A 9,124-nucleotide genomic window follows, 5' to 3' on the forward strand; every position below is an offset into this window, starting at 1 on the left:
TCATGCCTTGCAGGATCTTAATTTTTTGATCAGGAATCGAACTCACATGCCCTGCGTTGGAAGCGTCCACCACTGGACAGCCAGGGACTTATTGTGAATTGTGTTCTCCTGGGGATTCTTTTGATGCCTCTAGTTGGGCTGGTCTCCGGGGGCCTTCTTGGTGGCTCAGACGGTAAAGAATTTGCCTGCAGTGTAAGAGACTTGAGTTCGATGCCTGGGTTGGAAAGATCCCCTGGAGAAGGGAATGGGAACCCACTCCAGTATTCTTGCCTGGGAAATCCCATGGACAAAGGAGCCTGGAGGGCTACAGTCCATGGGGTCGAGAAGAGTTGGGGGATTCTTTAAGTTTTGTGGCTCATTTCTTCTGCCGTGAGAAAAAAGGGTAGCCCCACCCACCCCTGAGAGGAGTGTCTGGGGGAAGGCCTGATACAGACAAGGAAGTCCGATGGACAATAATTTATTTATTTATTTTTGGCTGAACTGGATCTTCTCTGCTGTGCCTGGGCTTTCTCTAGTTGCAGTGCTCAGGCTTCCCATTGTGGTGGCTTCTCTTGTTTTTGGAGCACTGGCTCTAGGCATGCCAGCTTCAGTAGTCGTGGGATGTGGGCTTGGTAGTTGTGGTGCACGGGCTTAGCTGCCCCCTGGCATGTGGAATCTTCCCAGACTGGGGATCAAACTGGTGTCCCCTGCATTGGCAAGTGGATTCTTAACTACTGGACCGCCAGGGAAGTCCTCTGAGCAATGATTTCTTATCGTGAGATGGAAGGTTTGCAATAATTGGAAGATGTGGAAGGCTGGGCATTGCATTAATTTGCTCATTCAATAAGCATTTATTGAATACCTACTGTGTGCTAGGCACTTTTCTGGTCCCTGAGGACACAGCAGGGCCTTGTAAGGCATGAAGAAGACTTTGGTTTCGTTGACTTAAAAAATTTCACATTAGAGTTATGAGTTAACTTTTATTTGGCAAAATGAGGACTGCAGCCTATGAGATACCTCTGAGATATCTGCTCCAAAGAGGTTATGGGGGAAAGTGAAAGTGAAAGTTGTTCAATCATGTCCGACTCTTTGTGACCCCATGGACTATACAGTCCATGGAATTCTCCAGGGCAGAATACTGGAGTGGGTAGCCTTTTCCTTCTCCAGGGGATCTTCCCAACCCAGGGATCAAACCCAAGTCTCCCACATTGCAGGTGGATTCTTTACCAGCTGAGCCACAAGGGAAGCCCTAGAATACTGGAGTGGGTAGCTTATCCCTTCTCCAGCGGATCTTCCCAACCCAGGAATTGAACCAGGGTCTCCTGCATCGCAGGCGAGGTCTCCTACATCTCCTGCATTGGCAGGTGGGTTCTTTACCACTAGCACTGCCTAGGCTTCTCCTAAGTGTCTTGAATTGCCCTTCCTTGAGAAGTGATGGAGGCAGGGTCCACCCACCATTAAGATCATTCAAAACTCAATCACTTTCCCCTACTTTCCAGGTCCATCCCCTGTTATCTCGCACCTGGGCCAGTGCTATCATCAGAAGGTCAGTATATATGTGATTTTGGTGATGGGGGACTACATGCAATCAGGCACATATTTTTTTCCAGAAGTTTCTGCTGGTCTCGTGACGCTTTCTGCTAGGGAAGTGAAGGAACAGTCGTCCCCATGAAGCATTTTAGTGCTTTTTCTAAATATGAGGAGATACAAGAATTGGACTCACAAAATCAGCTCCTAATAAATATCTGACTATCTGAACTATCTCTCTCCAGTTTTTCCCCGAGCACACAGTGCCTCATTTCTGCTCTCCACCCAAACTCCTTTCAGGAGGTGTTGAAAGGAGCTGCTGACTTAATCCTTGTAGAGGTAGACGGCAAGTGACAATCTGTAGCTGACAGCTTTGCTGTTAGTAAGGTGGGAGCCACTGGGTGTTGAGAACAGGATGGACCTAAATGACTCAGTTGCTCACAGGCGCCCTCTGGTGGCGAGAACTCACTGTGGCATGAGGGGCGGAGCCAAGAGTCCAGGGAGGAGGTGACAGTACCGGCCCAGGTACGAGATGACAGGGGATGGACCTGGAGTGAAGGGGAAAATGGTCAAGTTTTGAATGATCTTAATAGTGGGTGGATCCTACCTCCATCACCTCTCAAGGAAGGGCAATTCAAGACACTTGCTGCTGCTGCTAAGTCACTTCAGTCGTGTCTGACTCTGTGTGACCCCATGGACGGCAGCCCACCAGGCTCCCCCGTCCCTGGGATTCTCCAGGCAAGAACACTGGAGTGGGTTGCCATTTCCTTCTCCAATGCATGAAAGTGAAAAGTGAAAGTGAAGTCACTCAGTCATGTCTGACTCTTAGTGACCCCATGGACTGCAGCGTACCAGGCTCCTCCGTCCATGGAATTTTCCAGGCAAGAGTACTGGAGTGGGGTGCCATCAAGACACTTAGGAGAAGCCTAAGTGACCCTAGCTGTAAAGAACCTCCCTGCCAACGCAAGAGATGTAAGAGGGGCGGTTTCATCCTTATGTTGGGAAGATCCCCTGCAGGAGGAAACGCCCATTCACTCCAGTGTTCTTGCCTGGAGAATTTCATGGACAGAGGAGCCTGGCAGGCTACAGTCCATGATGTTGCAAACAGTTGGACACTACTGAGCGAATGAGCATACTAAGGACAGACTGTAACATTTCTGACCCTCCCTTTCTACCAGCGGCTGCAGTTGGGTCCTTCCTGCAGGGACCCCCTCTGAATATCAGTCAGTTGGCTGTCTTGGCTGTGGGGTCTCAACTCAGGTGCCTACCTGGCCCTGCCTAGCTGGAGGGAGGTGGGGGCACGCCTGCAAACTAGAAGTTGACCCCACACCCCACTCATTAAGGATACCACAGACATTCATTTCAGCCACGTGTGTCTGTGTATAGCGGCGAGTGCAGTTCCAGCATAGTCGCATCTCTGGATTTCCCAAGAGAAACCCCAAATCCAGATGTTCAATTGAAAAAAGTTTTAATTTTTTTCCTTTTATTTTTAGAGCTGAGGCCACCAGCAAGATCTGTTCCGAGAAAGAAGAGGACCCCTCCCTGGACCTGGACTCTTTTCCCAAACCTTGCATTTCTCATTCCCACCAGCAGCTGAAATATCTGCTGCCGGCCACCCACTGTTTCCGGCCTGTGTTAGTTTCCTACGGCTGCCATAAATTACCGTAAGCTGGGTGGTTTGAAGCAATAGAAAGATATTCTCGCTCTACTCTGGAGGCCAGACGTCTGAAAACAAGGTACTTCCAGGGCAACGTGCAACCCCATGGACGGTAGCCCGCCGGGCTCCTCCATCCATGGGACTCTCCAGGCAAGAATACTGGAGTGGCTGCCGTTTCCTTCTCCAGGGGATCTTCCCAACCCAGGGATCGAACTCGTGTCTCCCTTGTCTCCTGCACTGCAGGTGGATCCTTTACCTGCTGAGCCACTGGGGACGCCCCCACACTGCTTCCCAGAGCTCTGAGAAAGAGTCCTTTCTTCCTTCAGCATTTGTTGGCTCCCGGCAGGCCTTGGCTTGTGGCTACATCAGCCCAAGCTCTGCCTCCATCTTCACATGGCCTTCTCCTCTCTCTGTGTCCAAATCTCCCCTCACCCCAACTCTTTTTTAATAAGGACGCTAGTCATTGATTTTTTTAATATAATTTTTAAATATTTATTTATTTTTGGCTGCAGTGGGTCTTCGTTGCTGCGTGAGGGTTTTCTTCTAGTTGCCATGAGAGGGGCCTTCTCTCTAGTTGTGGTGTGTGGGCTTCTCATTGCAGTGGCTTCTCTTGTTGCAGATCACGGGCTCCAGAGTGCTTGGGCTTCAGTGGTCGTGGTTTCAGTAGATGCCCTAGGGCATGTGGAATCCTCCCAGGCCAGGGATCGAACCCACGTCCCCTGCATTGGCAGGCAGATTCCCAACCACTGGACTACCAGGACAGTCCTATTTCTGTTTTGTAAATAAGTTCCTTTGTATCATTTTTTTAGATTCCATGTATAAGTGACATCATGTGATATTTGTCTTTCTATGTCTGACTTACTCCACTTAGTATGATAATCTCAGGTTGCATCCATGTTGCTGCAAATGGCATAATTTCCTTCTTTTTGATGGCTGAGTGGTATTCCAATGAATATATGTACCACATCTACTTTATCCATTCATGTCTTGCCCATTGTATGAGTTTGACTTTTTTGAAGATCTATAACTGTCTAAGACTAGAGTTAAATTTATGATTAGAATGAGCCTTTAAAGGATATTCACAATTTTTAAAAAAGATGACAGTTCTGGGTAGTAGTGCCTGAGGGCTTGCCCATTGCATGGAAAGCTTTACAATGACCCTGGGAAGCAGATGTCGTCCTTATCAGCGTGTGGCAGGTAAGGAAACTGAGGCCAAGGCTTAAGTCATTTGGCTAGTGAGCGGGGACACTATGATCTGAACAAACCAAGAATTAGGGCCTAAACCTCTGACCATATGGCCTTCCTTGAGGATTCCCAGTAAATTCCATCTGACTACTGAAGTTTGGGGGCTTCTCGGGTAATGCAGTGATAAAGAATCTGCTTGCTAATGCAGGAGACCAAGGAAACACGGGTTCGATCCCTGGGTCGGGAAGACCCCCTGAAGGAAGAAATGGCAACCTGCTCCAGTACTCTTGTCTGGGGATTCCCATGGACAGAGGAGCTTGGTGGGCTGCAGTCCAGGGGTCACAAAGAGTCAGACATGACTGAACGCAACACACACACACACACACACACACACACGCACCATCTGGGGAAAATCCAAGTGTTTCTGCGTTAATCCCACTCCTAGGCATGTATTCAGAAGTACTCATAATTTGAAAAGATACGTGCATCCCAGTGTTCATGACAACACTATTCACAGTAACCAAGACGTGGAAACAACCTGTGTCCATCGGCAGATGAATGCAGAAAGAAACCGTGGTGCATATATACAATGGAATACTGCTCCGCCATAAAAAAGAACGAAATGATGCCATTTGCAGCAACATGGATGGATCTAGAGAGCGCCCTAATGAGTGAAATAAGTCAGACAGAGAAAGACAGATGTCATATATCATTTATACGTGGAATCTAAAACAAAAAGTACAAATGAACTTATTAACAAAACAGAAATAGAGTTGCAGGTGTAGAAAGCAAATTTTGGTTACAGGGGTGGAAGAGGGGGAGGGATAAACTGGGAGACTTGGATTGATATATACACACCGCTATATATAAAATAGATGGACTTCCATGGTGGCTCAGAAGGTAAGGAATCTGCCTGCAAATCAGGAGACACAGGTTCGATCCCTGGGTTGGGAAGATCCCCTGGAGAATGGGATAGCTACCCACTCGTATTCTCGTCTGGGAAATCCCGTGGACAGAGGAGCCTGGTGGCTACTGTCCATGGGTCGCAAAGAGTCAGATGTGACTTAGCAACTCTGATTGGGGATCTAAGATCCCACAGGCCGAGGGTCACTTAAGCCTGTGGGCACCACAATTACTGATACCATGCGCTGCAGCAAAGATGCTGCAGCTGAGGCCTGACACGGCCAAATAAATAAATAAAAATAAATAAATACTAAAAAATAGATAGCTAATAAAGACCTACTGTATAATACAGGGAATGCTACTCTATATGCTGTAATGACCTAGATGAGAAAAGAATCTAAAAAAGAGTGGTATATGCGTAACTGATTCACTTTGTTGTATAGCAGAAAAATTAAAAATGTCTTTTTAAAATATAATTTTATTGGCATATAGTTGATTTACAGTGTTGTGTTAGTTTCTGCTGTGCTAAGTCACATCTGACTCTTTGCAACCCATGGACTCCAATACTTTGGCCAACTGATGTGAACAGCTGACTCATTGGAAAAGACCCTGATGGTGAGAAAGATTGAAGACAGGAGGAGAAGGGGACCACAGAGGATAAGATGGTTGGATGGCATCACCGACACGATGGACATAAGTTTGAGTAAGCTCCTGGAATTGGTGATGGACAGGGAGGCCTGGCGTGCTGCAGTCCATGGGGTCGCAGTCGGACACGACTGAGCGACTGAAGTGAACTAAAGGTGGAATTCACATAACATCCAATTAACCACTCTAAAGTGTACAATTCTGTGGCATTCAGTACATTCATAATGTTGGGCCACCCCACCCCTATCTAGTTCCAAAACATTTTTACCACCCAAAAGGAATCATGCCCCCAGAAAGCAGTCAATCCCATTCCCTGCCTCCCATGAGCCCTCGGCAATGACAAATATGCTTTGTCTCTATGGATTTGCCTATTCTGGACATTTTCTATAAATAGAATCAGACAATACATGGCATTCTGGGTCTGGCTTCTTTCATTCGGCGTGCTATTTTAGAGGGTTTATCCCCATCGTAGCATGTATCAGAGCCTCATATACCTTTTTAAGACTGAATAATATTACACGGTATGGATGGATCACTGTTTGTTTAAATATGTATTCCATACAGACACGTGGCTCTGTACTTTATTTCTTCACTTAAGAGACCATGGTACGTTCCTGGTTATCCAGTGATTAAGAATCCGCCTGCCAATGCAAGGAACACGGGTTAGATCCCTGGTCCGGGAAGATCCCACATGCCGTGGAGCAACAACTAAGCCTGTTCGACACAGCTGCTGAAGCCCAAGAGCCCTAAAGCCCGTGCTCCAGAACAAGAGAAGCCACTGCAAAGAGAAGCCTGTGCACCCCACTGGAGAGTAGTCCCCACTCGCCACAACTGGAGAAAGCCTACATGAAGCAATGAAGACATAGAGCAGCCAAAAATAAACTAAAAGGAAAAGGAAAAAATAGAGAGAGACTATGATTTGAAGCTCTCATTTCAAAACCAAATTACTTTTGTTACTTCTTCATTTCCTCAGCTGCAGAATATAACTTCTGTCTTATCTCAGGCTGTCATAGCAAAATAGCATAGTCTGGGTGGCTTAAACAATAGACATTTATTTTCTCACAGTTTTAGAGGCTGGAATCCAAGATCGACATGCCAGCGTTGGTTTCTAGTGAGGTCTCTCTCCCTGGATTGTGAATCAATATGAATTTTTGTGGAGGAGAGGACACAAATCAGTCCCTAACACTTTCCTATCGTTGGACCATGCCATACTTAAGCAGCCCCCTTGTGAAGGTATTTAGGTTATTTCTAATCATTCACTAACTCAAACTAGGCTTTAGAGCAAGTGTTGGCAAAACTACAGCCTACCACCTGTTTTTGTAAATAACATTTTGGCATGTGGTCACACCCATTCGTTTACATGTATTTACATATTGCTCATTTATACACTGTGTAGGCTTCAACAGCGGAGTGACAAGGGAGAAACATTTATTCTCTGGCCCTTTCCAGAAAAGATTTGATCACTCACGTAGAGAACAAACGTGTGGATGCCAAGGGGGTAAGGGGAATAGGATGAATTGGGAGATTGGGATGGACAGACGTTCACTATTGATACTGTGTATAAAATAACTAAGGAGAATCTACTGTGCAGCACAGGGAATTCTACCCAGTGCCCTATAATGAGCTAAATGGGAAGGAAGTCCAAAACAGAGCAGGTATATGTATTGCTGTTGTTCTTTAGTCACAGTCATGTCCGACTCTTTGCAACCCCATGGACTGTGGCCTGCTAGGCTTCTCTGTCCAGGGGATTTTTCCAGGCAAGAATACTGGAGTGGGTTGGCATTTCCTCCTCCAGGGGATCTTCCTGAACCAGGTACTGAACCCATGTCTCCTACATTAACAGGTGGATTCTTTACCGCTGAGCCAAATATATGTATATGTATATGTATGGCTGATTTGCTTTGCTGTACAGTGGAAAGACAAGATTGCAAAGCAACTATACTCCAATAAAAACTAAAAGAAAAGAAAAATTAAAAAAGCAAGGTTTTGTTAACTACCGGTCTATATGCATCTGAATAAATCTGTTGTAGAAATTCCTATGGGGAATATCTGCTCCCCACAATCCATATGCTTTAAAAAGTCCTGAGAACTCTGTTATTGCTATTGATGACAAATACATCAATTTAAGCACAGTTCATAGACCAACATGGGCTACTGATATAAATGCTGTGTGTGTAAGACATTGTCTCCTTTTTTATAAACATTTTAAAAATTTATTTTTAATCTGACACTGTTTTCTTGAAAATCGTGCTTTTCCAAAACTTATAAAATATAAGGAAGGAGACCAAGCATGTGGAGAAATACATTACGACTCTCAGCACACCCTGTGTATGTATGTGTGTTAGTTGATCAGTCGTGTCCAACTCTTTGGGATCCCATGGACTGTGGCTCTCCATGCTCCTCTGTCCATGGAATTCTCCAAGCAAGAATACTGGAGTGGGTAGCCATTCCCTTCTCTGGGGGATCTTCCCCACTCAGGGATCGAACCCAGGTTTCCTGTGTTGCAGGCGAATTCTTTACTGTCTGAGCCACCAGGGAAGCCCCTCAACACACCCCAAGCCCTGTAATTAAGGATATACTAGAGTGACTCTTGTTCTTCTACCATGGTATTTCAGTGTCCTCCTAATCGCTCTCTTCTATCCCTGGGTTCTATTCTTCAAGGGGAATTTTTCACTGTTTTCTAGAACCTTTGAACTGTGCCTGATAAATTGCACTAGTTTTCTGCATGCTTTTTGTTTTTTTGGTCCGTGTCTTGAATTTGCAATTCGCCGGATGCCTGCGCTATTCTGGCTCTCCGCATTAATTCAATGGGTGTGTGTTGGAGGGACTTGGGAGTGGTTCTTGTCTCTCCATTCCCTCACACTTGAGGGCTGAGCGGACGCTCGGGGGTTGGGACGGGTGGTGCAGATGGAGACGCGTTGGGATGTGTCTGGCTGGGAGGCGCCAGGGCCAGGGCACAGGTGCTTCCGATTATGGCCACCAGGAGGCGCGAGAGGCCGGGATCTGGGCCTCTGCCAGGTAGGGAAGCCGGGGGCGGGGCTGCCGCGGGGCGGGGCTGCCGCGGGGGCGAGGCTCCTCGGAGAGTTTTCTGCAGCCTCCGGCATCTGATCTAGCTTCCCAATTCTAGGGTCTCATGGATAGCAGGCGCTCCACCGCGCCCCTGAGGCCACACCACTCTGCCTCCCACCCTCCCCGTCCTTATCCACCCTTCATTTCCCTGCCCTCATT

The sequence above is a fragment of the Bos mutus genome, chromosome 7 (assembly GCF_027580195.1).
Source record: "Bos mutus isolate GX-2022 chromosome 7, NWIPB_WYAK_1.1, whole genome shotgun sequence".
NCBI classification, from domain to species: domain Eukaryota; kingdom Metazoa; phylum Chordata; class Mammalia; order Artiodactyla; family Bovidae; genus Bos; species Bos mutus.